Raw genomic sequence first — 6,481 nt, 5'->3', positions numbered from 1 at the left:
TTCAGTAGTAGACTTTAAGAACACTGATTTATTATAAACTCGGATATTTCTGCCACTCCTGTGGCCTTCATCAGCGAGAATGAGGAAAACATCATGAATCAATATAATATAGGCTGTCTTATCAAAAAAGAATAAAGGTGACAGAGAGCACTATATCAAGTTGCTTACATTGCGTAAGGAAAATAATGTGTGACCTAGTCTTGGCCATCTTAGTGAGTAGAGATTCATGATGTCTTCTGGCGTGGAGAGCTACCCGGTCCAAACGGGGTCCAAAGTAATATTTCATTTGTGTTCCACGTGTGTTCCGACAGAATAATAGAAAATAATGAAACAATTTCAGTAGTAGACTTTAAGAACACTGATTTATTATAAACTCGGATATTTCTGCCACTCCTGTGGCCTTCATCAGCGAGAATGAGGAATATATATATATGTATATATATATATATATACTGTATGTATGTGTGTAGGACAGTGGTGTATTTAGGTGTATTGACATGGAGGACTAGTGGGGGGAGGGGTGTGCAAAGGTTAAGCGGTAAGGTGTTGACTTGGAAAATGAGGTAATTTGAGGTGATTTTTAAGTACAGTTAATTTTTTCACTTAGCAGATTTTCAAGGGTAGAAGTTGAGATTGTGCAAGCTTTTTTCGGGGAGCATGTGTGTTGCCATGTTTCCTTGTAGATGCACCACTAGTATATGATAACCAGAGGAGGATCCAATTAGCCACGGGGGTGAGGAGGAATCTTTCCCCCTTCCAAACAACTATAGAAAAGAAAAAGTAAAAGGAGAAAGAGGGGAGCCCAGTACTGTAAAACAAGCTATTTTTCGTGCCCCACCTTTAGGCTGTAACGATCAAGAGGAAATAGTCATTAAGAAAATGTAGGTAGCGGTAGCTTTTATTACGAAGAAATGAGAATTCCAAACTAAGCAATGCGCATGCGCAGTTACCAAATAACGTCTGTGAATTATTTAAAAAAGACCCAGTGAGCATGCGCTTGGAAGTAAGTGACGTTATCAAGGCATGTCGAGCATGCGCCGTTACCAAAAAGATGTCTCAGTAACCAAATAGCGGCTGTTAAGATATCTTAAGAACCAAATAGCGGCTGCGAAGAGAGTATGATTATCAAGAAATCGTCCAGAAACCAGCAGCTGCGAAGAGGTTATGAAATAGAAACGGGAAAACTATATAGGACTATGGATGGAATATAATGAAAACTTGAGCGGGTCGAAAGCCTCTATTTTGGCTATCTTTACAGCCAGTTCATCAGTGTTCGTCAGGGGGAATTGTAATTAAATTATCGCAAAAAAAGTATATTAGGCTCTATTGTCGTACCTACGTACGTAGACCTATGCATTGACAATCCCATAAAAAAATAACCACAGAAAACTGACGACACAACCTAGGGCCTAGGCCTACTACTACTACTAGCCAAGTAGTAGAGCCAGGGTATTCCACATTTAATGTCGAAAAATACGTGCCTTACGCTGGAGAGTGTTATAGGCTAACTATTATCGAGATATCGTACGGTACTCATGTTTTATCGACCAATATAAAATAGCCACACACTGGCGGCAGTAGTAGAAAGGCCAAGCCAAGCTGTAGTGGAGGAGAGGAATGAATACAAATAAATTAAATAATATTAAAATTAGTATTATTATTATTAATATTAATAACAATAATGGTAAAAATGTGGTTTTGCTCAGTGGTTTTCATTCTAGTTGTTGAACTTGTAGGCAGCAGGAGTACAAACAACAAACAGTAACAGACCCCATGGATGGCAGAACGAACAAGGGAAAAAAAACAACGTAAACTAGATTAAGAGATGAACATTTATTGGGGAAGAGTGAAATCGTGCAACCCAGTAAGTGAAAAAGATTGATTTGGCGTCGACATCCCGAAAAAATTTGTCCAGTAGTGGATCGACAGTAGTTGAGGATGAAGCCTCTGAAGGTTATGAACGTGGTCGAGCCTTGAGTCTAGGTGACACCTTAATTAAATGGGATTACAACCCATACAAAGTGGGGTTGATCACCATAACAAAAACATAGATAATGTATGTTTGTAAATTTTTTAATTAATTTAGGAATTCAAAGATAAGAATATTGTTCCATTTATTAAGAAACATAAGTGTATAAAAATATCGCACATGAGTCTTAATAAATGTTCAACAATGTTTCTCAAACCTGCTTATTTTACAGCAAAATATACCAGTACATAAGCCCATATGATATTTGCTATTGTCAATATGTATGTTGTTAAATGATATAAACAAAGGAACTAAATAGTGGCTGCAAAGAGGGTTTGATTACCAAAAAATCGTCTGAGGAACCAAACAGCGGCTGCGAAGAGGGTAAGAAATAGCAAGGGATGGAACTTTATATGCAACAATTGAGAATGCGCAATTCAGCTAAAGCGATCAGGTTATGGATGGAAAAGCCTCTATTTTGGCTATCTTTACAGACAGTTCATCAGCGTTCATCAGTGTTTGTCAGGGGGAACTGTAATTAAATTATTGCAAAAAAGGGTTTATTAGGCTCTATCGTCGTACCTACGTACGTTGGCCTATGCATTGACAATCCCATAAAAAAATAACCACAGAAACTGACGACACAACCTACGGCCTAGGCCTACTACTACTACTAGCCAAGTAGTAGAGCCAGGGTATTCCACATTTAATGTCGAAAAATACGTGCCTTACGCTGGAGAGTGTTAGGATTAGGCTAACTATTATCGAGATATCGTACGGTACTCATGTTTTATCGACCCATATAAAATAGCCACACACTGGCGGCAGTAGTAGAAAGGCCTAGCCAAGCTATAGTGGAGGAGGGGAATGAATACAAATAAATAAAATAATATTAAAATTAATATTATTATTATTAATATTAATAACAATAATGGTAAAAATGTGGTTTGGCTCAGTGGTTTTCATTCTGGTTGTTGAACTTGTAGGCAGCAGGAGTACAAACAACAAACAGTAACAGACCCCATGGATGGCAGAACGAACAAGGGAAAAAAAACAATGTAAACTAGATTAAGAGATGAACATTTATTGGGGAAGAGTGAAATTGTGCAACCCAGTAAGTGAAAAAGATTGATTTGGCGTTGACATCCCGAAAAATTTGTCCAGTAGTGGATCGACAGTAGTTGATGATGAAGCCTCTGAAGGTTATGAACGTGGTCGAGCCTTGAGTCTAGGTGACAGCTTAATTAAATGGGATTACAACCCATACAAAGTGGGGTTGATCACCATAACAAAAACATAGATAATGTATGTTTGTAAATTTTTAAATTAATTTAGGAATTCAAAGATAAGAATATTGTTCCATTTATTAAGAAACAAAGTGTATAAAAATATCGCACATGAGTCTTAATAAATGTTCAACAATGTTTCTCAACCTGCTTATTTTACAGCAAAATATACCAGTACATAAGCCCATATGATATTTGCTATTGTCAATATGTATGTTATTAAATGATATAAACAATTAATATCAAAATAGTGATATAAAGTGCTTACCCAAACTTTATCACCATGACAAAGCATGGATAATGTATGTATGTATGTTAAATAAATTTAGGAAGTTTAAAGATAAGAATATTGTTCCAATTATTAAGAAACATAAATGTATAACAGATCTCACATGGATATTAATTGATAATGATGATGATGATGTTCATCAATGTTTCTCAAACCTGCTTATTGTTCAACAAAATATACCAGTACATAAGCCTGTAAGGACTCATTTTAAAATTGTATTAACATAATGATTATTTAAAATCAATTTTATTCAAAAACACAAAGAAAATACATTACAAAAATTGGATAAAAGAAAAACACACGTTCTTAAAATAAAATAAACGACAAGAGAGGGGACAGAGCCCAAACAGATTACAAAAGAAGAAAGATAGAAGAGGAAAGGAAAGGGAAGACAAGACAGACAAGGAGAAAAGACAAAAATATCAAAATATAAAAAATAGAGATATATATGGATACATAATAATTTAATAATTTGCGATTTGCAAATAATATAATAATTTGCGATTTGTATAGTGCCTCCCGTTGAACCAGCCTCGAGACAACAACGAAAAGAAAAGAAAGAAAAAAAGTTAAACCATGAACCCGAACTCAAGAAACACTTGAAACCTAACTGAACCAAAAACAACATCGCACCGTTTATCAGAAATTTAAGGTGCAAAGCCTGCTGATACACATAATCCTCTATACTTCTTCAATTAGTAGTCTATGCAAAAAAAAAATAAAACCCATGACAATAAGAATACAAATGCCTGGCTTTTGTTAGCTCCATTCAATTAATCTGGTCCAGCCATTATTATTTAAGTGCAGGGTGACTTGGTTTTAGACTGCAATATTTCAATTTTGGGGATTTCCCCAAACTCTACAGTAAGTCTGTATTTCAGTGATTAGATTATTGAAGTGTTTTTCTAATTCACTTGTGGTTAGTTATCAAAATGATTGTGTCTTTGATCATTTCTGGGTTTAAAAAAAAATCACATCAGATTCCTTAGGTCAAACATTTATTCAATATCTCGGAATTTCCATATCATTGCTGTTTATAATGGTGCATTTACATTTTTCTAAATAAATTTATGTACAAATATAATTTGATTGTAAGGATTGTTTTGTAAACTCATTTTGATTGCTAATAGTTGCCACCTTATTATCATTGAAGTTATTATTTGGAATAGTCTGCTAATTGAAACAAGACTCAACTTCTCTAAACAACTTTAAAATAGATACTACAGCATTTATTCAACAGCAAAGTTAATAATAGAATTTATGTTAATTTATATGCCTAATATTTTATGTCATCATTATTTTCGTTTTTTGGGCAGATAAAACCATTTGGTGATAGGAACTTGTTCCCCCTTCGTCTGAGCTCTCCTTTGTATATTTTGTAGTCTTGATGTTTTGTTTTTTTTTGGTTTTTTTTTGTTGAAATATATATATTATATTATGTTATTATTATATAAAAATCATTCCTTTTATCCATCAGATTTTTTGGGTAAGCAGTTGGAGACATATGTGGCCCAGCTACCAGTACCGGTGCGAGTAGAGAGAATGGGGACAAGAAGCGGTCTGATTAGGGCACGTCTGAGAGGAGCCTCAGTTGCTACGGGGCAAGTGATCACTTTCCTTGATGCCCACTGTGAATGCACTAAAGGCTGGCTTGAACCACTCCTTGCTAGGATTTACTTAGACAGGTTTGTCAAGTTTGTTTATATTCACTTTCATTCGCTAATTAAGCCATGTTACTATCATACTTTTTTAGTTTAAGATATACAAGCCACGTTGTTTGTTTGGCCTAGCAAATTATACCAGGAAAGATTAACCAAGGACTTTGGATTAACTAGGCTGCGTGGGAATGTGTAATGCAAACATCCTGACTTTGTTATGTGTTCCTCTTATGGGGCTTTTTTGAATTTGCTTCATATATATTTTTCTGAGGTTCACCTCAAATCATGATGGCCTTTCCCTCAGTTATATCATTTATTTTGTTTCTACATTTTGTAAGCGAGAAAACAGCTAGAGACTATAGGTGTTTTTTCAGTTAGCTGATTGTTGGAGCGGTTGGAACAGCACTTGCGATTTAGGCTTTTAACATTCAGGTACAAAGCTTGAACCACTTGCTCTGCATTTCCTTGTGTCCTTGGAGAAAACCACTTCCAGGGTTGTTTCTCTCCACCCAGGTGTATAAGTGGGTAACCTGGTAGGCTTGAACGCCAATATGTGTTGTGAAAAAGTAGCAACAATATTTTGAAATTCTTCCCCAGGAAAATGAGTAGTATTCCATCTGTGTTTGATCCAGTGATCTGCGTAATAATGTATAAGCGCATATAAGCCGTTAGCATGATGCCATAAAAAACTGGCATAATATTATTAATTAGTTGATAATAATAGTAGTATTTTAGGGTTTATTTTGCCACATGTTTATTTATTTTTATTTATTGATTGATTTATTTTATTTATTTATTTTTTTTATTTTTTTTTATTTATTTATTTTTATTTATTTCTTTTATTCTTTGTTTCTTTTGACTGGATACATTTTCAATATCATTGCTGTTTATAATGGTGCATTTACAGTTGTCTAAATAAATTTATGTACAAATATAATCTGATTTTTATATGTTCAACTAATTTAAAGGATTGTTAATTGTAAACTCATTTTGATTGCTAATATTTGCCAACTTATTATCATTGAAATTATTATTTGGAATAGTCTGCTAATTGAAACAATATTTTATTTATTTGTTTGTTTGTTTTATTTTGTTTTATTATTATAGGGTGAAGGATTTTTCACCCTATGAGTTAGTTAGGAGTAGTATATATATATATATATTTGTAGGACAACATTCGTTGGGAGCTATGCTACACAATGTATTATCTTGTCCTTTTATACACATCTAGATGTGTATAAGAGACAGTAGCCAAGTAGTAGAGCCAGGGTATTCCACA

This window comes from Anneissia japonica, unplaced genomic scaffold (genome assembly GCF_011630105.1).
Source record: "Anneissia japonica isolate Jap-2015-1 unplaced genomic scaffold, ASM1163010v1 scaffold1524_len114575_cov127, whole genome shotgun sequence".
In the NCBI taxonomy this organism is placed as follows: Eukaryota; Metazoa; Echinodermata; class Crinoidea; order Comatulida; family Comatulidae; genus Anneissia; species Anneissia japonica.
This window is presented reverse-complemented; position numbering follows the sequence as displayed.